At 41.3% G+C, this 25,877-nt stretch overlaps 1 protein-coding gene and 1 long non-coding RNA gene across 33 annotated transcripts in view; one reads left to right on the forward strand and one right to left on the reverse strand.

The window, feature by feature from the left end:
- Nucleotides 1-25,877, forward strand: part of RAD51B (RAD51 paralog B) — a 657,779-nt gene that overhangs the window by 313,897 nt on the left and 318,005 nt on the right. The window lies entirely within an intron of this gene.
- Nucleotides 1-25,877, reverse strand: part of LOC103351641 (uncharacterized) — a 128,795-nt gene that overhangs the window by 46,842 nt on the left and 56,076 nt on the right. For 3 of the 4 annotated variants that reach the window (XR_016226509.1, XR_016226502.1, XR_016226501.1), the window contains one exon: nucleotides 15,010-15,272. The exons of the other annotated variant lie outside the window; for it this stretch is intronic. This is a non-coding gene — a long non-coding RNA (uncharacterized LOC103351641). Of the gene's footprint in view, nucleotides 1-15,009; nucleotides 15,273-25,877 lie in introns of those variants that run through there. 4 annotated transcript variants of the gene reach the window in all.

Here is a 25,877-nt window from a genome sequence, read left to right on the forward strand (position 1 = left end):
GACTTTACAAAAGAATAGTTCCTGTTTTCTTTTACAAAGTTCTTTTTAAAAGCCACTGAGTCCATTTATCTTCCAGGCATGGAGACTTCTTTACTTCTTATAGTTCAGCAAAAACGTGCCAAAATTTTTTTATATATGTGGACCCTAAACACAGAGATTCTAGTTTTCCATATTCAGTTGCATGTTCAGTTTTTATCATCTGTTTCCCATGCATTCTAAGACACTTGCTACTTCCAGCATTTTTAACTTATTATACTCTTCTTTAGTTAGTAGATGGCATTCCCCCCTTTATTTCTGTTCCACATGCTTGTCACCTTCTCTTTGCTGTCAGATTTCCATTTTCCCATTTCTGGAAACTGTTAGGAATTATAAGTGATGACTTATTAACCTGATTCCTTTATGCTTCAGTGGATTTGTCAGTGGGTGGCCGTGTGAATTATTTCAGCTTTTGGAGACACAGATCAGCCTTGCTCCCCTATAGCCACAGCAGAAAGCATATCCTCCCCTTTGGAGGATTCTGTACTTGAGTGGCATTTGAAACATGTGGAAACACCACTGTTTAAAGACAACACGCGCAACCTGAGTTATTGTCATCGGTAGGCCTGAACTGAAGGTTAAAGCTTGTCGTTTCATAAGCTCCCAGATAACACAGATGCTGAACTGGAATTACCACATACTTGGCATGAGTTGTTTTTAGACATCAAAGGCAATCCATTTTACATGGAAATGGGAGAACTTTAGAGTCCACAAAGATCTGGTATAGGCTGTACAATTTATTTGTAGAAAATTGAAGATTAAAAAAGCCAAGTAGTCTGCTCAATGCTATACACCTTAGTGCTGGAAAAGCGGGCACCTGGACTTTCTGAACTTTCGTTTCAGAGTGCTTTCCTCTCAGGTACTTCTGGGTCCTTGATGATGTTTTTGAGCACTGGAATCTGTCTCTACTTCTTCAAACTTTAGGGATCTTGCCCCATTTTGTAATGCCCAACCAAGCCTTATTGGAACCAGAGGCAAAAGGAAAGACTGATGATACTGATCCTGTCTTTATTTAAAATTCTGATATTTTCTATTTTTAGCGTATTGCATGAAAATATGATTGATCTTGATTACTGAGTCCTCTGTTAGCCACTGAGTGCCTTGCTGAATTCACGCCAGTCCCGACCCTGTTTTGCTTTAGTCCCCACTATAAATCCTTTCTTTCATCCATCTGGCAATAAAATATAATCAACCTATGGAACCTTCATACGCAAACTTGTACCGTTGGCTACCCAACAATGATTGTAGCAGACCAAGCAAGTCAGTTTATAACTGCCGTTCACAGACTTCACTGTAAGTCAAGTTAAAGCATAGTAATTTTTAGCCCCCTGAATTTAAACTCTCTCACAACGCATAGCAGTTTGTTGAGAAGAGCTCAAAGCTAAGTCGTGGATTCTGTTGTTTGATCGTTCACTGTGTTGTGTTTTCACTCAGGTATAATTGTGTTTGTTTAATTATCTATAAATTCAAACTTGGGAAAGGAAGCCTTTTACTAGCCTGTTGCATTCGTTATTTTACTTGGTTCTCTCAACAACTATTTGAGGTAGATGTTTTATTGGATAGAACTGTTTTGGTTCCAGGAAGGAAAACCCAACTCGCACCAGTTTGAGTTAAAATAAAAGAAATTCATTTGCTAGCATATCTGACAAGTCTGAGGGGCAGATCTGACTCCAGGTACTATACATCATTTCACCAGAGCTTCCTCTCTCAGCTCTGTTTTCCTCTCGGCTGGCTGTGTTATTGCTTGGGCTTTCCCCACCCAGAAGCTCCAAGCTTTTCCTTTCTGAGCTTAACAAATTTAGCAGAAAGGGAATGAATTTTTCCTGATTGCTCCAGCAAGAATCAGAATTGGGGCCGGCACCGCAGCTCACTTGGCTAATCCTTCGTCTGCGGTGCCGGCACACCAGGTTCTAGTCCCGGTCAGGGCGCCGGATTCTGTCCCGGTTGCTCCTCTTCCAGGCCAGCTCTCTGCTGTGGCCTAAGTGCTTGGGCCCTGCTCCCGCATGGGAGACCAGGAGAAGCACCTGGCTCCTGGCTTCGCAGAGCACCGGCCGTAGTGGCCATTTGGGGGTGAACCAACGGAAGGAAGACCTTTCTCTCTGTCTCTCTCTCTCTCATTGTCTAACTCTGCCTGTCCAAAAAAAAAAAAAAAAAAAGAAAGAAAGAAAGAATCAGAATCAGTTCTAATCATTCCGCATGGGTCACATGCCCATCTCTGCACCAGACATTGAAGCCTGGGGATGCAGTGATTCCATTGGTGAAGCCTGGTTCATGTGCTCAACCATGGAGCAGGGTACGGAGTGAAGTGGAGGTGAGCTGTGTCCTCCGTGGGAGAGAGGACACCTTAACCCTCTCTCCAGAAAGATACTCTGGATAGAGATGTCTTCTAGAATTTATCGTTCCCTGGTCTTGTATGAGGAGCTGAGGCTTAGCTGGTTTTCACAAGGCTACACAGCTAATGCATAATGGAGTTCTGACCCCCATCTGCTGAAATCTAAAGCCTGTTCTCCTTTCTTTATAACAGGTATATACCATGTCCCTTCTCCTAAATGGGAAACTGTGTTGGTTGCCATCCCTTTATACCAGTGGTTTTCAAAAGCTGGTGGGTTTTGCCCCCAGAGGAAACTTGGCAGTGTCCATAGACATCTTTGTTTGTCACCACCATGCAGGAGGTAGGAGGAGTGTGACTGAACTGGGGCCAGGGATGCCTGTGAACAGTCCACAGGACCACCTCACAATGAAGAATTGTTCAGTCGGACACGTCATAGCACTAAGGTTACGCACCTATATGAGTTTGGGCCACAGCTGTGGCGCAGTAGCTTAATCCTTTGCCTGTGGCACCAGCATCCCATATGGGCCCTGGTTCTAGTCCTGGCTGCTCCTCTTCCAATCCAGCTCTCTGCTATAGCATGGGAAAGCAGTAGGAGATGGCCCAAGTCCTTGGGCCTCTGCACCCGCATGGGAGACCAGAAAGAAGCACCTGGCTCCTGGCTTAAGATCGGCACAGCTCCTGTCATTGCGGCCATTTGGAGAGTGAACCAATGGAAGTAAGACCTTTCTCTCTGTCTCTCCCTCTCACTGTCTGTAACTCTACCTCTCAAATAAATAAATAAAATCTTAAAAAAAAAAAACTGTATAGGTTCTGTTGCTAGGCTTTTACCATTAACATAAATTTTGAAAGAAAGAAATAACATAAAGCAAGGTGGAAAGAATTTAACATTGAGGTACAATACGGAAACATTTTCTTTAATTTTCATAGCAACCAACTTTAGAATATCGAATTTTCATATTTAATGGGTAAGTTGAAATATAACATAAATCCCTTTTTAGAAAAATCACTTTATGCAAGTTTTAGCTAATTTCCCAAGTATAGATTTTCATCTTAAAATAAGCCAAATAACTTCTCCCTTCAAAATATCATTTTTGGGATATTTTGAATTGAATACTGAATTCTTTTGAGACCAGTATGTAAGTTTATCATGAAAGACTTTAAAACATTTCGAATAAAAGATTTTGCACCAGGGAAATAATTATTTTGAAAATTCTCAGTGAAAGCACTTTTTAAAATTTAGATAGAAGATTTTATAATAGCAAATGTGCAGAAATTTTCTTCCTGTAAGCAAGTGTTTTATGAATTCCAGTATGAAGATCATGTAAGCACCCAAGCTAAGGCTGAGCCTGTAAGCAAGTGCTCCGTGAGAGTGTAATGAAGACAAAAGAGTGTTTTTAATGCTTATAGATGCTAGTTATTGCGTTTGACACTTCAAGAAATTAACCTTCTTGTGTAATGATGTGAGAATAGCTTGAACCATCTACCTCCTTGAAACTGCAGGTGGTGTCTGAATAGTGCATATATGAAGGAAGCCTAGGAAAGCTGTGCTTCTATGGTCAAACCACAGGTAGTGTTCCAGTAGAACAGTTGAATGATTAGAGTGATACTAGATGGGCATTCACACGAGACATCCTTCACAAGCCACCAAATCAGATTCATTCTTGGAGCTGGAGGAGTTCCTCAGAGCATCTCACTTTGGCAGTTTTTTGTTTTAAAGATTTGTTTATTTATTTGAAAGAGTTACAGAGAGAGAGAGAGAGAGAGAGAGAAAGAGAGAGAGAGAGATCCATCTTCCATCTATTGGTTCACACCCCAGATGGCTACAAAGGCCAGGGCTGAGCCGGGCAGAAGCCGGGAGCCAGGAGCCTCTTCTGGATCTCCCATGTAGGAAGCTAAGACTCAGCGCTTTTCCCAGGTCAATAACAGGGAGCTGGATTGGAAATGGAGCAGCTAGGACATGAGCCAGTGCCCATATGGGATGCCAGCATTGCAGGTGGTGGCTTTACCTGCCACAGCACCAGTCCTATTTTGCCAGTTTTATATAAATACATTTTCAGTGTTATATCTAAGATCTTCCTGATTCTGTGCATGCATGGAATTATAGATCTATATCCCTTACTCTGGTTTAAAAAAATTTTTTTTAAAAATTTATCTGACAGGTAGAGTTTACAGACAGTGAGAAAGACAGAGAGAAAGGTCTTCCTTCCGTTGGTTCACTCTCCAAATGGCTGCAATGGTCGGAGCTACGCGGATCCGAAGCCAGGAGCCAGGAGTTTCTTCCTGGTCTCCTGTGCGGGTGCAGGGGCCCAAGCACGTGGACCATCCTCCACTGCCCTCCCAGGCAACAGCAGAGAGCTGGACTGGAAGAGGAGCAACTGGGACTAGAACCTGGCACCCAAATGGGATGCTGGCACCACAGGTGGAGGATTAACCTAGTGTGCCATGGCGCCGACCCCCAAAAATATTTTTTTAAAAATTTATCTTTCCCTTTATTTGAATGGCAGAGAGACAAAGACGGGAGCCAGACTCTCCCAAATGCCTACAACAGCCATGCCAAGAACAGGCTGAATCCAGGAGCCTGGAACTCCATCCTGGTCTCCCATATGGGTGGCAGGGACCCAAGTACTTGAGCAGTCACATGCTGCCTCCCAGGGTGCACATGAGCAGGAAGTGGAACCAGAAGCAGAAGAGCTGGAAGGTGAACCAGGCACTTTGATACTGTATGTGGGCATCCCAACTGATGACTTAGCTGCCAGGCCATAAGCCCACCCCTCTGTTACTCTCAATCTTAGCGGACCCAGCCTCGATCAACTAACATTTCCTCTGAGCTCAACTGAATGATTCGCACTTGCTTTGCTCCCTCACACAGATGACTCTTCTGTGTCTCCTTAACCTGACTCAGACCAGTCGTCACCACAGTTTGGACTTCCTTTTTCCCCTGCCGTACCACCTAATCCCATACTCACTGCCTTTTGCATTTCCTCCAGTTTTCTTTGGCCTCTCTTCCCTCTCCCGTATTAAATTCCCTCCTCGCCTATTACTCCTACTTCCTTCTGTTCCCCAAGCCCCTGTTTACTGGCTCCTTAGCCATAGACTTCCCTGTTTCTTAGTATAGGTCCTCACATACTGATAGCTGGTGTCCCCCACCTAGTGTATTGTGGGAGGCGTTTAGGCTGTCAGTTGCTGGATCTCCAGATCATTCAAGGCCTTAATCATTAGAATGCAAGTTCCTTTGCACACTGGGGGATGGCAGTAATACAAGAGTACTTTAAAAAGTGTGAAAAATGGAATTAGAAGTTTATTTTGGCACAAAAAATGTTTGAAACCCATTCACAGTTTTCTCACATTTTCTGCAAAGTTTTAAAAGACCCTTTGTATTTATCTAACAAAAAGGTAAAAAAAAAAAACAAAAACACCTAAGTAAATGATGTGGGCTTACATGCTCTAATTTATACTTAATTTAGTCCTGTTACTTTCTTTGAGAAGAAATGTTCGTGGAGATTTGGAATTTATCTGTCTATTTACAAACATTTTCCTGGCACTGTCAGAAGTTTACTTATCCCTGCAAGTTTGTGATGTGGTTTTACAGAGTGGAGAAATGAGAGGTCACTTGACTACACAGGGGACTTGTTTATAATTTCACAGCAAGCTAATTTTAGAGCCCTGGAGTTTCCTATCTGTTTATTCCCGTGACGTAAATATCAATCAGTGTATTTTGCATTCCTCACTTATATGTATGCCTTTGAGCACTTCTTTCTTTTAAGTGACAGCTACCACCTACTACAGGGATTGTTAGACTAGAATGGAAATGCAGGAGGCACCATGTACCTGAATTTGACGAGTTACCTTTCAACTAATAGGTTTATTGGTTCCCAGGCTCTTCTGGATCGTGAAAACTGTACTCATTTTATTCTATGTTGTAGTTCCTTAATGTCCTTAAAGAAGCAAACGGAATGTAAAGTACAAAATGCGATTGATAAATCGACCCTTGTTTGCACATCTCCCAGTACTTGATGGATCAAGTGATCCCGTTGGTGAGCTTGTGAAGTGTGGTGGGAACCAACCGTGTCTCAGTGATTTCTAGAGTTATTTTTCTGTTAGCTTCAAGTGGCGGAAAGCTTGTGGAACTGCTTTTGGTGCTTCTATGAGTGTGTTTGGAATAAAGAGTGCATTCCAATAGTATGTTAGGAGGATGTTAGCTGTTCAGGAAAATAACCCTTACCAAAAGTAATGGCTCCCACTAGCATTTTCAGTAACATGTACCAGATGTGGGTAGTTAATTATTCTCAGATCTGATAAGTACCTGCCAGCCAAGGCTAATTTTATTTTCAGTAAACAGTGGCCAAAGGTCTTAGCTGTTCATTTGATAGGATAGGGCTTGTTTGCACTCATCTATTAATAAAAGCACAGCACCCTTTAGTTTTCCTTTCCCAGGGCCAGATAAAACATTTCAGACACTCAACGTATTTGTCTTAGTAAATCAGACAAAGTAAACAAATCTGGTAGATTAACTTGGTAAACAGAGAGTGGTTAAGTGTTACCTTTGGGGTTTAATTCAATGCCGTATAAATAGCCTTAATCGCATGGAGTTTTCTATAACTTCGTGGAGTAAGAGGTTCCCCCCACCCTCTTTCTTTTAAACACCAGGGATATATTTCTTAAGTACTTTCAGATGTCTTTCTATAGAGAGATTTGAAAATCACTTTAAAATGAAATGTATTCTTTTGTCCCGTTAGTAATTCACTGGGAACTTTACTCCAGTTGACATAGTGTATAAACCTGGAAACCTCTGGCTTACACTGGCATGCGGCCTCTGCCGGAGAGAATGCCCACCTAGAGGATATTGATTTGGATAGAGCAGTAAAAAAGGGGTCAGCTTTTATGGTGGAAACAGGGATAAGGAGGCAGGAATTCAGACTTTATTCATCCAGATTTTTTCCTCTTGAGTAAAGGGTCCCAGTAGAGTTAGAAGGGCTTCTTATTTTGTGACATGGACACAAATCTTGTGAGGGTTGGCATGAAACAGGCCCGTCATTTCACACTGGCCAACAGAGCACTGTGAAATCAAAGGAACTTGCAGTCAGTCCAAGGCTGGATTAAATTTGTACTGGGGACCTGGTGGCCACAGGTCTCATGCCAGCTCTCTGTGTCATCTTAACTTCATCATTTTACTTTTTTTTTCAGTGGTGAGCAAAACCAACCCTCTTTACCAAAGTATGTTATCTTTTGCATTGGCTTTATACTTGAGGTTGCAATACTTAATATAATTTTTTTTTTTTTTTTAGTTTTGCATGCTATGTAAGAATCCACCTAATCTGGTAAACATAGTACATAAAAGAAATAGCTGAAAGGCCTTTGAGAAAATCCCCTACTCATCTTATTCTGTGAGGTGGTGGCCTGGCACTGTGCCATGAATATCGTGCCAGGTACCCAGCGGTAATATCCTAAGGGTGATTGATAGTGATGGTGATGATGATAAGGCAGGGCAGAGAGTAAAAAACAGGAGTTAGGAGATTTGTATTCTGTTTCCAGCTTCACTTTAATGAGTTACTGGGAGACCAGGCACATTATTACTACTTTTATGTTTTAATTTCTGCTGCAGTATCACAAAGATGAAAGACCTAGTCCGTTTGCCTGGCTGATAGGCATGTTGTTAAAATTAATGACAGCAAGTGCGAAGTTCTTATGGTCCAGATGATAAAAGGTGCTATAATCAATAGGCACAAAATACTATTATTATTTAGACAGTCCAGCAGTGTCAAACTTTATAGTAATCTTTTTTCTATTATATTTACTAGTCTTGCTTTTAACAGACACTTGTTATATTTAATTATTTTTCTCTTTTAATTAAACCCAAATTATAGTGAAATTCCTGGCATGGCTTTCAAGAGGAGTTGTGTTATCTGTATCAACTCTTCAATGAAAGACTTTTAGCTATAAATCAAGTTGCATCCTCAAAGTGTCTTTGATTTTAAATGATATGAGAATACTTATCTGGTGACATAGGCTAATTGAAGTAATAAAGCAGAGAGTGTCAGAAATGTGTTGAATTTACAGTTGCAATTAGCAACAATCTGCTAATGATTCTCAAATCTGTATTTCTATGCCAAATCATTTCCTGAGCTCTAGACCCATAAATCCAACCAACTAGTCAGCTTCTCTACCCCAGCGTCTTATAATAATTTCTGGTGCAAAACCTAAGTTAATGCCCTGTTCCCGAACCTCCTCTTTCTGTGAACAGACTCACTAGCCACATCGTCTCTTCAGCCAGAAAACCATCACTCCATTCCTTCCATGTCTGTAGATTTGACTTCCTTAGTATTTTATGCCCCTTCTCTCTATCCCCATTAATACCTTTATTAAGCTCTCACTCTATGTCTTCCTGCCACAAGTCTTTGTCCTACTGTGGTCTACCTTCCATACCATTTCCAGATTAAACTTTCCAAAATGCATATCATAAAGTACTACCATCTCACTTAAGATTCTTTAGTGGCTCTTTGTGTACCACAAGACAAGATTTTTTTAAGTATTTTTTAAGATTTATTTTATATTTCAAAGACAGAGTTACAGATAGAGGTAGAGACAGAGAGAGAGGTCTTCCACTCGCTGGTTCACTCCCCAGGTGGCCGCAATGGCCAGAGCTGTGCCGATCTGAAGCCAGGAGCCAGAAGCTTCTTCCAGGTCTCCCATGCGGGTGCAGGAGCCCAAGGACTTGGGCCATCTTCTACTGCAATCCCAGGCCATAGCAGAGAGCTGGATTGGAAGAGGAGCAACCAGGACTAGAACCGGCGTCCATATGGGATGCCAGCACTTCAGGCCAGGGCAGTAACCCACTGTGCCACAGCACCAGCCCAAACACAAGACAAGATTTAAACTCTGTGTATTAGTTATTGACTCCTAATAATCTTCACCTTCTTTCTAGCCTTGGAATCCTTTTGTAACCTCAGTTCCAGCCACATTGAGAATTTGTGGATTCTTAAATGTGCCATTCTGGTGTACACTCTGCACTCTCTCCACCCACTTATTTGATAAGAAAACACCTATTTTCTGTTTGAATACTTAATTCCATCAATTCCAATATGAAGTCTTTTGTAACTCAAATGGATTTGATCATTCCCTCCTTGTATCCTATCCTACTCTGTATATATTTCTTAAATGGGTTCTATGAAACTATGGTACTTACAAATATTTTACATATATTCCTCTCTTCCTACTTGATTTTTGGAGAGATTGTACCTTGTTCATTTTTGCATTTCAATGTCCAACTCATTGGTTGGCACACAGATAGGACTTAAGGTTAGATGGATGGATGGATGGATGGCTGAAGTCAAATTCTATGGCTATCTTCCTGTTTAAATTACACTCACTCTTCAGTGTTGCAATGAAGTGTAATTAAAAAGTACTCAGATTAAGATTACATATGTTGACTAGCTCTTTACTTATTTGGTGTGATTGAAGAACTAACAGAAATTTTTTCTAAAAAAAAGAAAAATAGAAAGATGGTTGCCGGCGCCGTGGCTCACTAGGCTATTCCTTCACCTTGCGGCGCTGGCACACGGGTTCTGTTCTAGTCCTGGTTGGGGCACCGGATTCTGTCCCGGTTGCCCCTCTTCCAGGCCAGCTCTCTGCTGTGGCCAGGGAGTGCAGTGGAGGATGGCCCAAGTGCTTGGGCCCTGCACCCCATGGGAGACCAGGAGAAGCACCTGGCTCCTGCCATTGGATCAGCGCGGTGCGCCGGCCGCATCGTGCTGGCCGCGGCGGCCATTGGAGGGTGAACCAACAGCAAAGGAAGACCTTTCTCTCTCTCTCTCTCACTGTCCACTCTGCCTGTCAAAAAAAAAAAAAAAAAAAAAGGAAGATGGAGGGTGGGAGGGAGGAAGGGGATATCATTATGTTCTTAGACTTTTATCTATAACTCATTGAATCTGTAAAACATTAATAAAAATAAAAATAAAAAAAATTTATATAACCCATGTATCTATCCAAAGAGGTCACAGGCAATCTGAAATTTTACCATGAAGATTCATTTATTAGGATATTCAACTTAATCTCCCTGCTTTCTTGACAAAATTATAGTTACAAAATCCTTCCCTAAGCATTATCTTGTTTAATTTTAAAAACAACCTTATGAGATAGATTTTTATTATATGTATACTTAAGAGATAAAAAAAATATGACTTCACAGCACTTCACAGGTCCGTCTAAGGTCACTTCATTGGCATGATGGAGCTACAGCTACAGCCTGGATCCAACAGCTCTAGCACCGTTGTCTCCTGGGTGCCTTACCTTAGAAGGAGTCATAAGTCTATCTGCAATTAAGTACCACAGTATGCATTAGTCATACAGACAACTTTCTTCATGCCAGATCACCAAGAGCAGGATTCTCAAGAAATGAGAGTTTTTATTGCTATATTGGGCAGGAAAAATAGTACAGAAAGAAGATGGAGGATAATGTTAGATTCTGGGACAATCCCAGAGAACCTTGACTTTGGTTAGATGTGACACTGGACCTAGGATGGACACTGTCATGATATAAATGTACCAAACTGATGTTTCTTCATCCGTTACTCCTTTTTTTTTTCTTTTATGTTTTTTTTAACTTTTATTTCATAAATATAAATTTCCAAAGTACAGCTTTTGGAAAACAGTGGCTTTCCCCCCCATAACTTCCCTCCTACCTGCAACCTTCCCATCTCCCGCTCCCTCTCCCATTCCATTCACATCAAGATTCATTTTCAATTATCTTTATATACAGAAGATCATCCATTACTCCTTTACTAAACTACATTCAAATTTCACATTTGAATGTTAATAGAATGCATAGAAGTTTCTATCATCACTATGTTGATGATCCAGGCCTTATTAAATTATGATACTGAATATCAAAAATCATATCCTTACAATCCCCAAAAGTGTTCTTTAAAAATCTGTCACATAATTGTTTCAATGGGAACATAAGCTGTTTTTATGGTATCATTAATATTGGTGAGGTTATGAGTTGCTCTGTCTTTCATGTTGTTGGAGGTTTTCTTCAAAAGTCTGGTGATCTTTGATAATCCATTCATACAGAAGAGTAAGAGGTGCATGTACACATGTGTGCACATACACATTGGAAGCTGGGTTCATCAGGACAGATTTGTTGATTGGTGTGTTCATTAGACAGTTTTGGCCAGGGATTGCACTATTTTGTGGGAGGGTCTCCAAATATCCATATCTGTTGTCATTTCATCTCTGTATCCAGAGAGGAGTCTTTCATTTTTGTTTTTGGGGTTAAACTGTTGGTTGCCAGAGTTTGGAGAACTAAGGGATAGAGGCTGGAGATTGGCATATTTTCTCTCTCGGGATGTAGACTTCTGCCTAACCTTTCATTTCAGTTCAATGCAATTCATTTCAGCACCTCCCCAGTCTCAACCCTTTCTACATCTGGTGTCTTTGAGGCCGGAACCCCTTTAGATCCATTCCTCCTAAGAATAAACCTGTGAAACATGTGCAGGATGCAACGTCTAAACTTAATAAAGTGCGGGTAGGATTTGAACACAAAAAGGTGAGGAAATCTTTCTACAAAAGGGATAATACAACAAAAAGACAGGAAGGTGGAGGAGAAAACAGAGTGAATGAGAAATCGCTAATAATTCAGTGAGCACACAGGATGAGCTGGATAAATGTCGGGACAGAGCCTGGAACTTCAAAGACAAAACCAAGAAGCATAGACTTTTTTATGATGGTGTTAGGGAGTCCACTCCTGCACACACACTTCTTAATTTATTAGACAGTTTCTGAGTCCCCAGGCACTAGTGGCTAGCTGAAAAATGAGTAAGACCAGGCTGCCACTGTCACTTAGACACAGTCCACTATGTTCCAGTTGAGGTCTTGAAATAGAGGAGACCTAACACATCTGATTTGGGGGCCCACACAGCCTAAGAAGCTTATCCTGTGTGCAGTCTTGCTGTCTGCTTTGTGACCTGTTCCTCTTTCGTAATGGAACTACTTTGTTAGGGTGAGAACCTGGAAGTGTCTCCCACTGTTTTGGTTCTGGATGTTCTTAGTTAGAGTACTAACATCAATCAGTTCTTGCTGAACCATGTAGTCATGGAACCAGAGCCATTCGGATAGAAAGGGGCTCTAAAAGACATAATCACTTTGTGTATGGAGTTTCATTAAATTTTACAGAAATGGATTTATAGGATTTTACTCTATCTGAGTGAAGACCAAAATGTGAGACAAAACTTGCGTGTGTTGCCTTTAAGGCTTTTGGTGATGATGGTAGTTAGGATTTAAAAGCAGTTTTTGCACACGTACATGTACCATGATAAAGTCATTTTCTCTTTTAACAATCTAGGAGGGACATTATTTTTACAGACCTCAGATACAAATTCCACCCCCTTCAGACTGTTTGCCGGAGCCTTAAAAACGTGGCATGATTACACAAGCACTCTGGAATTTAGATTAAACAGCATTCAATTTGAAAATCTAATCACATCATCTAAATATCATTAAGTTATAATAGGCTGATTGATAGGGGCCCAAGCTGTTTTTGCCTGGTGCTGCATGCCTTTCACTCAGCCAGCCTTTTCAAACCAAGATGTTGATAAAGAGGTCTATAAATCTTAATAGTTGGAGACAGTTTAAAAGCATAGTTCACTGGGTAGGGTCACACCCACTTAAGTGACCTATTTTGTATACTTTTCAAAAATAGGTTAATTAACTTAATAGAAATAATAGGACTCTCGTATTGATGTGCAATTACTACTAAAACAGGTTTTTTTTCTTTCCAAGTGAACATGAGGTTCATGAAATTGAGGGCATAATCGCTATGACAAGAAGCAGGCTTAGCAAGGCAGCTCATGTTCAGCGAGTCCGTTTCAGACTTGCCCTTTAAAAGATTCCCTTGTATTCCAGGTCCCAGGACGTGGGCAGACCTCCACCAAAGCATTCAGTTCCCGGCACTCTCCCGCTTCAGTGTTTAGGAGGGACTGCTCTAGCTGTTGTTTTCCTACTCACTGGAACAGCAGTTTATAGAGTGCCTGTTCACTGAGGCTTCCAGCATGCTCTGGAAGCTCCGTGAATTCTGCTCTCTTCAATCTGAGGTGGTTTTATTCATTCTTCTAAGAGGTGATTCATCCACCACCCTGGAAGCAGCCTGGTGTCTGAACAGGATGCAGGGTAGATGGGCAAGTTCATGCCCAGATCAGAGTCAGACTTGGGACAAGCTTTATTCTCTTAACGTAGCCTGGTTTCATTTATTTGTTTAGTGCCTGATTCAAATTTTCTGCTCTCAAACTATGTTATTCTACTCATAGACCTCTTCTTGATGGTTAAAACCTTCTTATTCTATTATTGGTTACTAGCTGCATAATTTAATTTTTCTGTTCTTTTGTTCCTTAAAACATAACCTCTTCGTGTTGTATGTCCTAAGTTGAGTACCTTGGTGTTTACTATATTATCCTTTGGAACTTTTAAATATGTTTTAAATTGCTTATTACATTTAGAAAAAATTAACTGCTTCCCTCCATCTGATATGTCTCTAGATATTGCTGACTCCTGATGGCTTGAATTTTCCTGCGGCCCAGGTGGCCTGAGTGCAGTTAGCAAAACACATCCATGGGAGGCAGATTGTTTTTGCAAGATTGTCAGGGTGGATGTATAGACATGATAGACGCATGTTGAACTGATGGATACATTTTGAACTAGAGGTTTGGAGTGGACCCCTCACCCACCTTGCTTTTTTGCACTGTCTGGCCAACACAACCTTTTCTAAATGAAAGAAGATGTGTTTGTATGTGTGGGCATACGTGCAGAAAATAGCAAGTGTCACTGATGTGGAGAATCTTAGCTGTGGTGGGAAGAACCAGTTAGAATCTGTCTGCTTTAAATTTCCCACTAGGATGATGCCTTTCTTACAAAGGGCCGTCATGATTGTGAAGGTCAGTTTTCTGACTCTTGGTTGGGCCATCGGCAGATGAGAGGTCTCTTTGGTTTTAGGTTGAGTAGAATTCTGTGTTGAACAGAAGAGTGGTTCACTCTTCAGCGCAGGAGGGAAGCTGCTGCACTTGAACTTGCTATATTCCTCTCTTTCCTATGTTAGTGTTGGTGGTTTTTTTCTTCTAAATATTCTCTATGGAGTTCAATAGCATCTCTTCCTTAAAAGCAAAGGCCTCATTTTCTATTTACTTATGTCCTCTAATTTGCCTAGTTCAGGGTCCAGTTCTGAGCAAGTATTCATTAAAGACATTTTAGTTAATTAACTACAAAATGTCTGGCTAGAGTTTAGGAGAGAATAAAAGATAGAGTAGAGGAAGCATGGGTACTTAAAATTAAAATCATGAATATACCTATTTTCATTGCTAATTTTTTCCAATGATAATAGTACTATATATTCCTTGTAGAAAATTTGGGAGAATAAAAGATTAAAAAAAAAACATCTATCTGCTTGTAGGTGCGTTTCTAAGAGAACTGAAAATACATTGTACATAAGTGTTCTTAGCAACATTATTCATAAGTAGAAAAAAAGCAGAAGCAACCTAAATGTCCACCAGCAGATGAATGGGAAAGCAAAATGTGACAAACCCAAGCAATGGAATGTGAACAAGGAAACCAGTTGAAGTATGCATGTATGTTACAATGTGGATGAACCCTAAAAACATGTTTTAAGACATTTATTTGAGAGTGATACAGACATATACACACAAACACACGCATGTATATACACACACAGAGACACACGCACAAAAAGAGAGAGATGTCTTCCATTTCCATCTGCTGGTTCATTTCTCAAATGGCTGCAACTGCTGGGGCTGTTCTAGGCTGAAGCCAGGAGCATGAAGTGCCATCTCTCCCTCATAGGTGGCAGGGGCCCAGGCACTGAGTCATCTTCTGCTGCCTTGCCAGGCACACTAGCAGGGAGCTGGATTAGAAACAGAGCAGTGGGGACTCGAACCAGTACTCTGACAGGTGTCAGCTTAGCTCACCACAATGCCAGCCCCCCAGGCTTTAAAAACATTATGTTAAATGAAGATGCTACCCACAAAAGACTGCATATTACATTCGTGTGACCAAGGTCAGTAGTTGCCTACTGCTGAGGGAGAAGGGCTTATGGGTGATGGCTAAAAAAGATATAGGCGGGTATGGTGGGAAGAATCACTACATTCCTAAAATTGTACTCATGAAATGCATGAAGTTTGTATTCCTTAAATAAAAGATTTCTTTGGGGGAGAAAAAAAATAAAAAGATAGGATTTCTTTTTCAGGTAATGAAAATATTCTCAAGTCGATTGTTGAAATGGTTGACAGCTCCGAATGTATTTAAAAAAATTGCTGAAATGTGTTAACAAGTGAATTGCATAGTGTGTGAATTATATCTCAATAAAGGTGTTGGAAAAAATTAATCACCTGCAACCCTGCCCTGAAATAACTATTGTTAGTAACATTTTGTCCTGTTTCCTTCTAGCCCAATCTCAGATACACTGGCAGTTTTTGCATGGCTCAGCTTATATTTTACATGCAGCTCTTATGTAGTATTTTTCATTTATCATTTTATCATAAACACTTTCTCATCCTGTTACAAACTTTTCTGTAAACAGACCTGCAGTAGCCACAGAGTGGTTCGTATCTCACAGTTGTAACAGAATTTCAAAGCCATTCTTCTAAATGTTGGATATTTAAACTGGATCTGTCTCATTAGAATTGTAAATAACAAGTTGCATTTGGGAAAGGCTATGAAGTTTTTTATTTTCAATCCTGAGCATAAAAGATTGATGTAAAAGGGGTTAAAAAAAAAAAACAGATAGAAAATGTTGCCTTCATTGAGTTTTAGACCAGGGTTTCTGGAAATAAAAGCTTCATGTCTTGGTTTTGGCCTTTGAGTAGAAAAATGATTTAATTTTAATGATTTATTTATTTATTTGGAAGAGTTAGAGAGAGAGAGAGAGAGAGAATCTTCCATCCACTGTTTCATTCCCCATATGGCCACAGCAGATAAGACTGGACCAGGCTGAAGCTACGAGCTTCCTCCACGTCCTCCTATGTGGGTGGCAAGGCCCAAACACTTTGGCCATCTTTCACTGCTTTTCCTGGGCCTAGAAGAGAGCTGGAGGGGCCGGCACTATGGCATAGTGGGTGGGGCTGCTGCCTGCAGTGCTGGCATCCCATATGGGCTCCAGTTCAAGTCCTGTCAGCTCCACTTCCCATCCAGCTCTCTGCTTATGATCTGGGAAAGCAGTAGAGGATGGCCCAGATCCTTGGGCCCCTGTACCCTTGTTGAGGACCTGAAGGAAGCTCCTGGCTCCTGGCTCCTGGCTTTGTATCAGCCAGCTCCAGCCATTGTGGCCAATTGGGGAATGAACCAGTAGATGGAAGACCTCTCTCTTTCTCTCTGCCTCTGCCTTTCTTAACTCTGCCTTTCAAATAAATAAATAAATCTTTTAAAAAAATGAAGAAGAAGAAAAGGGAGCTGGATTAGAAGTGGAGCATCCAAGACTTGAACCAGCACTCAAATGGAATGCTGGCATCACAGGCTGTGGCTTTACACACTATGTCACAACCCCAGCCCCAACAGAGTGACTTCATCAGGGATCCCTGAGGAGGCAGGCCCCCACCATTCAGGCGGTTCCGGCTCCTCCTCGATACCTCTGGAAGCGGCAGAGAACTCTTGATTTTCTGTGTGAACAGGTGGATAGGTTCTCACCCTGGTTGAATTCACGTATGAGATGCTAATTACTGTTACTAATAGTCTTTTTTTTTCTGTAATTTTCTCTTATTTATAACTCTAGAACCTGACTGTGGAAAAGCAATAAGGCATTTCTGTCGGGAATCTTCTATCTATCCCTCTCCCTTAAACCATCCAATTCTGATAGAGAAGAGGTGAGGACGTGCTTTGTCGGTTGTGGGGTGAAGGAAGTGGGTACGGCATGTGTTTCCGGCATTGCATTCTTAGCCTGTTACGTGTGTATTTGTCCTGTCCTCCCCAACTTGGCCTCTGATCACATTGCAAAGAACAAACATACTACTCGGGGAAAGGAGAACCGGGCACTGATGGCTTTCTCCCCTTCGTTAGCCAGTGCCCAGTTCATAATTTCTTTTTTTTTAAAGATTAATTTATTTATTTGAAAGGCAGAGTTAGAGAGAGAAGGAGTAAAGGAGGTGAGAGAGAGAGAGAGAGAGAGAAAGAAAGAATCTTTCATCGGCTAGTTCACTCTCCATATGACTGCAAGAGCCATATCTGAGCCAGGCCAAAGCCAGGAGCCAGGAGCTTCCTTTGGGTCTCCCATATGAGTGCAGAATCCCAAGCATCCCCCACTGCTTTCCCAGGCACACCAGCAGGAGCTGGATTGGAAGTAGAGCAGCTGGGACTCGAACCTGTGCCCATATTGGGGTACCAGCACCCCAGCCAGGACTTTAAACCAGTGAGCCACAGCACCAGCCCCCCCCCCCCCCCAGTTCATAATTTCTGTTTTCTAACTTGGGAGAATAAGAAGCTTAACTAGATTAAGGCACTTTCCTAAATCACATACCTATTTGAAAGAAGCTAAGAACAGACTGAAGAACTCTTGCCAAACTCTTCTACAGAAATCCATAAGCTTGTGAGGGCTCATTACTACACTACAGAAGAGATGATATAGACCAGAAAAATAATTGAATCTCTAGATATCCTTGTTGAACTGAATATATGCCACATTGCCAGTGAGGAGAGAAAGACGCTAAAAAGAAAGAACTTCAGAAAATTCAAATGATGTGACCCGAACCATGGTTCCTTTCCCATTCAATTATTTCTGTTTAGCCACTGATGGCTTTTTGTGCTTGGCTGGTCTGTTTTCAGCAAGTCAAGCCTATGTTATGAAAGAGAAACAAGACACTTAATCCCGTGAATGATTAACCTGCGTTGGCCTCCCTCCCCAGTAGCTTGCCCTTCCTGTATTGTAGTCTGTTTACTCATTTCTGGGCCAAATCTCCAAGGTCTCTTGTTGAGCGTAGGGACACCTGGATCACAGGGAGCTGGTTCCTTGTTTTAGTCTGAAGATGATGGGACTGATTATACAGCTCCAGGCTTCAAAGGAGTTTCTGAGTTTATTGCTTGTGAGAACTGGGTTCATAAAATATCATTTTTTAATTTTACAGATAAGGAAGTTGAACTCAGGCTAGTTTCACTTGCCAAGAGTTCCAAAACAAGTCAGTGGAAATATTCAAATGAGTGTACACTCTTATATACTTAGCTCAGTGTCTAACTCATGGAGGCATAGTTTTATTTCTTATTCATAAAGCCAAGTAGCACTGGCTGGAACCATTTGTAGTAATACATTTATGTGTTTTATCTGTTGCTACTGAAGCCTAGATCAGACTTAAAGATAAAATTTTATTCTTTGTATTCTTTGCAAAGAACCAATTGGAAACCTTGTTATACTGTCTTTGGGAGAATTCTGACTTTATTACCCAAGATTTTATTCTCTAAGGCAGTAAGTGCCATGAGACCTAAGTGGGGAATTCAGCTTTGGGCTTAACATTTTAAAAAAAGATTTATTTATTTATTTCAAAAGTCAGAGTTACAGAGAGAGAGAGAGAGAGAGAGAGAGAGAGAGAGATCTTTCATCCGCTGATTCACTTCCCAGGTGGCCACAAGAGCCTGTGCTTGGAAAGGCTGAAGCCATAAGCCAGAGTCTTCTTCTGGGTCTCATGTTGGTGCAGGGGCCCAAACACTTGGGCCATCTTCTGCTGTTTTTCCTAGGCCATTAGCAGGGAGTTGGAGCAGAAGTGGAGCATCCGGGACTCCAATCAGTGCCCATCTGGGATAACGGTGTCTCAGGCAGCAGCTTTACCCCACTGTATCACATCGCTAGTCCCTTTAATAGGAAGTCCTAATCCAGATCTCAGAGGTGACAAGAACAGAGTGATTACTCATTGGTTTAGATTCAAGCTGAGTCCAGGGTCAGGCATGCTGTGAGATAAGAATTCCTTGGAATACGAGTAACTTAGTGTAAAGGTCTCTAGGACTTGGTCCAGATGTGAAGACTTTGTTCCTCGGTGGGGGGAACTTAAAGAAACAACCCCCTCACTGCATACTGAAGAGCAGTTGTAGAATATGGGGAAGTATCCACATTTCTTGGCATCTTTCCTCTGGCTATAACCACAAACTACACAGATAAATATTTACTCACTGAAGAATGCATACCTTCGAAAGAGTGAAGTCTCAAGATGGGTAAAACACACAAACTACTCCTACATAGGTCATTATATTGACATCTGTGGCCACATATTGGTCCATGAAGAGGAAACTTACAGCCACTGAAACCTTAACCACTAGAAACTTACTCCACAGGGCATCTTTGTAATTATGGTCCTGACTAGCCCAAGTCTTAGATTATTTCATCATGATGTTTCCAGTTTAGGCTCGACTATATTTTGATTAGCAGCTGCCTATTAATTCCTACTTCCTGACCCTTGTCTCTGTAATGGTGAATTTTTAGATTTTATAGTCCAGGATAATCAAGGGATAAAGGTGGTTTTAAGAACGATGGGAAAGAGAACAACATCATTTTGACTAACATAAGAATATATTTGTGATGGACTTCACTGTCTCCCGGCTAAGAACAACATAGGTAGAGTACCTTGAGCCCTTTCATGAAAACTATTTAAAAAGTGTATGACCCCCGGTTGCCCCTCTTCCAGGCCAGCTCTCTGCTGTGGCCAGGGAGTGCAGTGGAGGATGGCCCAAGTGCTTGGGGCCTGCACCCCTTGGGAGACCAGGAGAAGTACCTGGCTCCTGTCATCGGATCAGCGCGGTGCGCCGGCCGCAGCGCGCCGACCGCGGCGGCCATTGGAGGGTGAACCAACGGCAAAGGAAGACCTTTCTCTCTGTCTCTCTCTCTCACTGTCCACTCTGCCTGTCAAAAAAAAAAAAAAAAAAAAACAACAACAACAACAAAAAAAACAAAACTGTATGACCATACGTCGAAAATACTACACAATGCTGGAGTTAAGCCAACAGCACGTGGGTGAGACACTACCTAGTGGGACCGAGACCAGAGGCGCGACACTGAGTTGGATCAAAGTTGATGAAAACGCTCTTTCCCTGATATCCACACGAGTCACTCCCTCCACCCCTTCAGGTCTTTGCTCAAACGCTACCTTCTCCATGAGGCCTGCAAACCGATTGGGACACACCCATTGAAACGTGGAGGGAATTGAGTGGTTTAATGGAAACCTCATGTTGATGAATCCTCTTTTCAGTTACTGACTTGACTTACACAAGAAAAGTTAACACTACAGATGAAGAGCTCGGAAGTTCAGTGGACATCTAAGTTTTAAGCTTTATTCTTTTTGCAAGTAACAGTATTAAACTAGTATAAATATTAATATTTGTCCATGAGAAAGGAACAGAATGTTCTCTTCCTTTCTCCAGCTGTTTTTTGATCCTGGGGATAAGTGCTTTCAGGAAGATTAAACTGAAAATGAAGTAAAGCACGAGATTAATAGTTGGGATACTGATCTCTTTATCTATACTGATGTACCACATTCTCCCTCCGTGGTTTCTGTGTCTTGTTTTTCCGTCTGAGGTTTGCAACTTCAAACTTTTTTTCCCTCATTCTTTCGCTGTTATGAAGAGAGAAAGAATTCAAGGTGCTTATACTGACACTAAAGAGAGGTCTATTGTAATGTTTAGAATAGAAATAGAGCATACTGGAGAGGTACAGGGTTTGAGATTCAGCAATCATGCAGAATATGCTAAGTATTGGGTGCGTCAGGCTGATTATTTCCATTTTACTCACTGGCTCTGTAGCTTATAAAGACTTGGCAGGTGCACCTGTTTGTGGAGGTGAGCTCCTCGCATCTCACATGCGTAACTGGCCTGGGATGGTCTTTAGATGGAAAATAGCTAAGAAATACCTTTTTTAGGTTGCATCAGATGAGCTTATTGCTGACATACTCTGCGAGGCTTTTCTTTCTCAGTGAGTGCTGGGGCATGATACTAAGCATGCCGGTGCTTTTATGGTTCTCCAGCTAGCTTCAAGTTCTGGAATTATGGCATCTGTTTAAATTCCAGGTGGCTGAGATAAGTTACTAGGTAACATTTATACATAGGATCATCATTCCCTAGTAAGTACAGTGTATCAGTAAAGTGCAGCTTACTCTGACTCAAGTTCAAATCTTTCTGCTAGCCTTTATTCTATGAATTCTGTTGATTGAACCTCTTTGGGCCTGCTGTTGTTCAATTGTAAAACCTGCTAGTTCCAAGTCACTGGTTTCATGGTTTCTCACCCACGCATTCACTTTGTAGAAGAGATGCAACAGAATTTGCAGTATCTATCAGCAAGATGTTGTCTGTTTCCCCTCTTCCCAGGGAATGACCTAGAGGCTGTTTACTGTGGAGAGGTTGAATAACTTATGTAAGATCTAAAACAGTAAACAGCATTGGGATTCAACTAATTTCAAAACCTGCGTTCTTCACCACTATGCTGTTCTCAAAGAATAAGCTTTCAAATCCTTAGCCATTTCTAAAAAATGAGATAATAAAATCTAGTGCTGAAATAGTGGATTAGGAAATTCAGATTTTCCTCTAAACTCTAGCAGTGATTTCACCTCAAGCAATGCCATGAACATTAGATGATTTCCCTATCAGGAAACGAGGATCATGATGTCTGTCACACAGGGGTACAGAAAGCATTGAGAACTAAATGAAGTAGCGCCTGTAAAAGCCCTTTGATGTTCAGAGAGTATGCATATTGTATGAATTTTTAGTGTCCATATTTCATGTTGAAAACTTCTGAGCAGGTTCATTTTAAATAAAAAAGGTAAATTCTGGACCTTGCATTTCCTGATTCTGGGAATTAAATGGTGACCAGCTCTGAAATAAATAGTTACAACAGTACCAAGAGACGGTAGGATAATGGAACAAGATCACCCAGGTAACTACCAGAGAAGGCTTCTGGATTGTTTCAATTAGCAGCAGGAGTATGTATTTCATGGACCTGGGGCATATTAATCAACTGCACTATGCCAAGACTGAGTTCTGTTTTTCACTAGAGCTCTGTTCTAAATCACTCTGTTCATAATATTGTCATCAAGTTTGCCATCCACAATTGAGGCACATCACAAAATGAGCAGAGGAGGTTTTTTCCCAGAATGTAACTACCAGGACGAGCCAAGAAAGATAATAATGGGGATTAAGACTTGTTTCTGTGAAAGGTTTTTCTCCCAGACTCCAGAATGCCACTGAATATACAATGCCACATTGACTTGAAGGGCAAACAACATGTAATTTGGTACAGAAGCACACTCACTGATGTTTTCCCCTAAAACTTTTAAAAGCACCACCTTTTTCTGGGTGCCAGAAAGGCATTCAACCTGTCTATTGCTGCCTCTACTGGTGCATGTATGCACTTGTGTGTTTGCTTGAGTGTGCACATATAGGCATCTGAGTATTTTATTCTTGGTGCCTTTTTTTAAAATTACAGCACACTTTTCAATTTATTTAAAAGGTAGAGAGGGAGACAAAAACAGAGAGAGAGAGAGAGAGAGAGAGAGAGAGAGATCTTCTATACACTGATTCACTCCCCAAATACCTAAAACAGCCAGGGCTGGGCCAGGTAAAAGTCAAGGGCCAGGCCAGGTCATAGCCAGAAGCCAGGTACTCTATCCAGGTCTCCCAGGTGGGTGGCAGGGACCCACGTGCTTGAGCCATGACCTGCTGTCTCCCAGAGCGTACAGTAGCAGGAAGCTGGAGTCGGAAGTAAAGCCAGGACTTGAACCCATCCAATACAGGATGTAGATGCCCCAAGCATCATCTCAACAACTGTGCCAAATCCCCACCCTATTCTCGTCTTCTAGAAGGATCCCTGTTGCTGGCCAGTGCTACAGTGATCTAATTGTGTGAGCTTTACTGACCCCCATCTGTGAAAATCCATTGTTTAAGTTTAGCTAGGTTTCCTCAGGGAACTTCTCTCACTAGGAAAGAGTTCAGTTTCACTTGTAAGTAGAAAATATGTGAAATTGTTTTAGTTTTTTGCAATATCAGTGCAGCTTTTCCAAGCAACTCTAAATTGATGAGGTGTGTATGGAGAAGGAGAAAGACAAGAGAAAAAAATGCAAATAGAAAGTAATTAAGCTTTCTAAAAGCAATCTATACAATCTCCTGGAAACATAAGTAGATTTGCTTTAAGAAAGCCTTCCGGGGCCAGCGCTGTGGCATAGTAGGCTAAGTCTCCTCTCCGCCTGCTGTGCCGGCATCCCATATGGGCACCAGGTTGTTATGTCTGGGTATTCCTCTTCCAATCTCTGCTATGGCCTGAGAAAACAGTGGAAGATGGCCCAAGTCCTTGGGACCCTGCATTCATGGGGGGGCCCTGCATTCATGGGGGAGACCTGGAAGAAGCTCCTGGCTCCTGGCTTTGGATCAGCTCAGCTCTGGCCGTTGCAGCCATTTGGGGAGTGAACCAGTGGATAGAAGACCTCTCTGTCTCTCCCTCTCTTCCTGTAACTCTACCTCCCAAATAAATAACTAAGTCTTAAAAAAAAAAAAAAAAAGAAAAGAAAGAAAGAAAGAAAGAAGGCCTTCCAAGGGTTAAAAGAGTTTAATTCTCCAGCCAAGAGGTTCAAACTTCCGGCCTTTGACTAACCTTTTACCCTGTCTTATCTATTAACCACTGAACCACTGTCAAGATGACCAGATGATCAGGTGCTAAGCGTACTTTAAAGAAAATTACCTTGCCTGGAAACATTTTCCTACTTCGATACCTTCAACAGCTCAGTGCACATGACCTTGGTATTGCTTGAAAAAGGCAGCTCATCCAAGTAGGCAGAATATCGGGCCATCTCAGCACTATTTTCATATTACTCCTTTTCTGACATTGAGCTGGTGACCATGTTGCCTTCATCGTTTTACAATAATCAGGGTCTTCTCCTTACTTTCCTGTAAGCGGAAAACCGTATCTGTTTGCAGAGCAAACACCATCGTGAATACTAGCCTTGTCTAGCATTTAGCCCTTAGACACATTGCCATCACAATGCTGTGAGCATTTAAAATTCTTGTTTCCTGGTGATCCAACGATTTGAAATATTCTTTCTAAAGTCATACATAGGAGAAAGGCTGTTATTGTTGTTTTATAAGATTTAGCATTAGCTTAGTTATGTACCACTTAAAATCTTGAAGTGTCCTGGGCATACTTTCCTTCCTTCCGTCATTGTTCCTTCCCTGTTTCTGCCCTCCAGTTTCATGAATGAAGAAATGGGGTTAGCTACTTGACAGTAACCATGTGAAGAGCTGGCATGTGATATTGGATTAAGACTTCTATCATCCAAGTAATTGGGCTATACATAGCCTGTTGAATCACATTCCTTCTCAAATCCTTCTTTGTTAAAGTTTGAAGGCCAGACTTTTCAATTTAATCCTTCTTCCTTCATATCCAGAAAAGAATTTATAGGCCGGGTTGAAGGGTTGTGACTTTTTCCCAGTGCAGGCCGATAGCTGGCATATTGGAAGATGGTAGAATGCAGGGTCAAGAGAGAAGAGAGATCTCACTAAAGCACTAGGAAAGTCTCTCCCCTCTTTAGCACGTCGATTTTATTGCCCCTGTTTTATATGGCTGGCAACTGATAGTGTTTGGGTTGTACAAATACAAAAATTCCCCTAAATCATCTTAGCTCACTCTTCTAGGCAGACTCAAGACAGGATTCTTTGAGGTCAGAGCTAGAGCAGCGTGTTTGAATTTGCTGAAGAGGCTGATAGTGGAAGCGTTTTGAAGGAGATGTGCAGATACAAGTGCTGCTGTGATCGGAATCGCGGCAGATGCTGAGTGTTTGCTGTGGAGTGCATGTGGGAGTGTGTTTCCATGTTGGTATTTTGACATGGAAGCAGGTGCGATCAATGCCACCTTCCTGCACGGTACACTGAAGCCCCTCTTCCTTTAGTAGTTTCCGTTTGAAGATGAAGTAGCTGCCTGCAGTATGTGTCAAACATGCCCTTCGTGGTTAAATTACTGTTTACTGGTCTGGAATTTCTTTGCTACACCAGTGTATGCTAGATATTTTTCATTTAACCCTAAATTTCTGGTTTTATATTTAGCATGAAGCTCTGTTATTCTTCCTTTTTTGGCGAGAATCTTATTGGGGATATGATATGTTTTATGTAACAAATTTAAACTAATATTTAAATTTACTTTTCCTTTTTAATCTCAAAAGTTCAAAGCACTTACAGCTATAATTACCTTGAAGTCATTCCTCTGACACATATTTATTTATTTATTTTATCCCTCACCTACTGATAGAAATCAAAGTGCAGAATATTAAAGGCAAAGAATCACATGTCTTATATTTAATAGGTGTTCAGTAAAACTTTTTAACTTATTGAATGGCAGATTTCTTTCTAGAGCAATGGTCCACAACATTCCTTAAGCCCTGTTGCACGTAGAAATTAGTAATATTCATGTGGCATGTTGAATGTGATTTTCAAAAGTATGTCTAGTATTGACATAATTTAGAGAGGTGTACAAGTTGAAAAATGCTAATTCCCATTACTGTTGTAT

The sequence above is a fragment of the Oryctolagus cuniculus genome, chromosome 20 (genome assembly GCF_051225735.1).
Source record: "Oryctolagus cuniculus isolate XC-2025 breed Fujian yellow rabbit chromosome 20, ASM5122573v1, whole genome shotgun sequence".
Taxonomy (NCBI): domain Eukaryota; kingdom Metazoa; phylum Chordata; class Mammalia; order Lagomorpha; family Leporidae; genus Oryctolagus; species Oryctolagus cuniculus.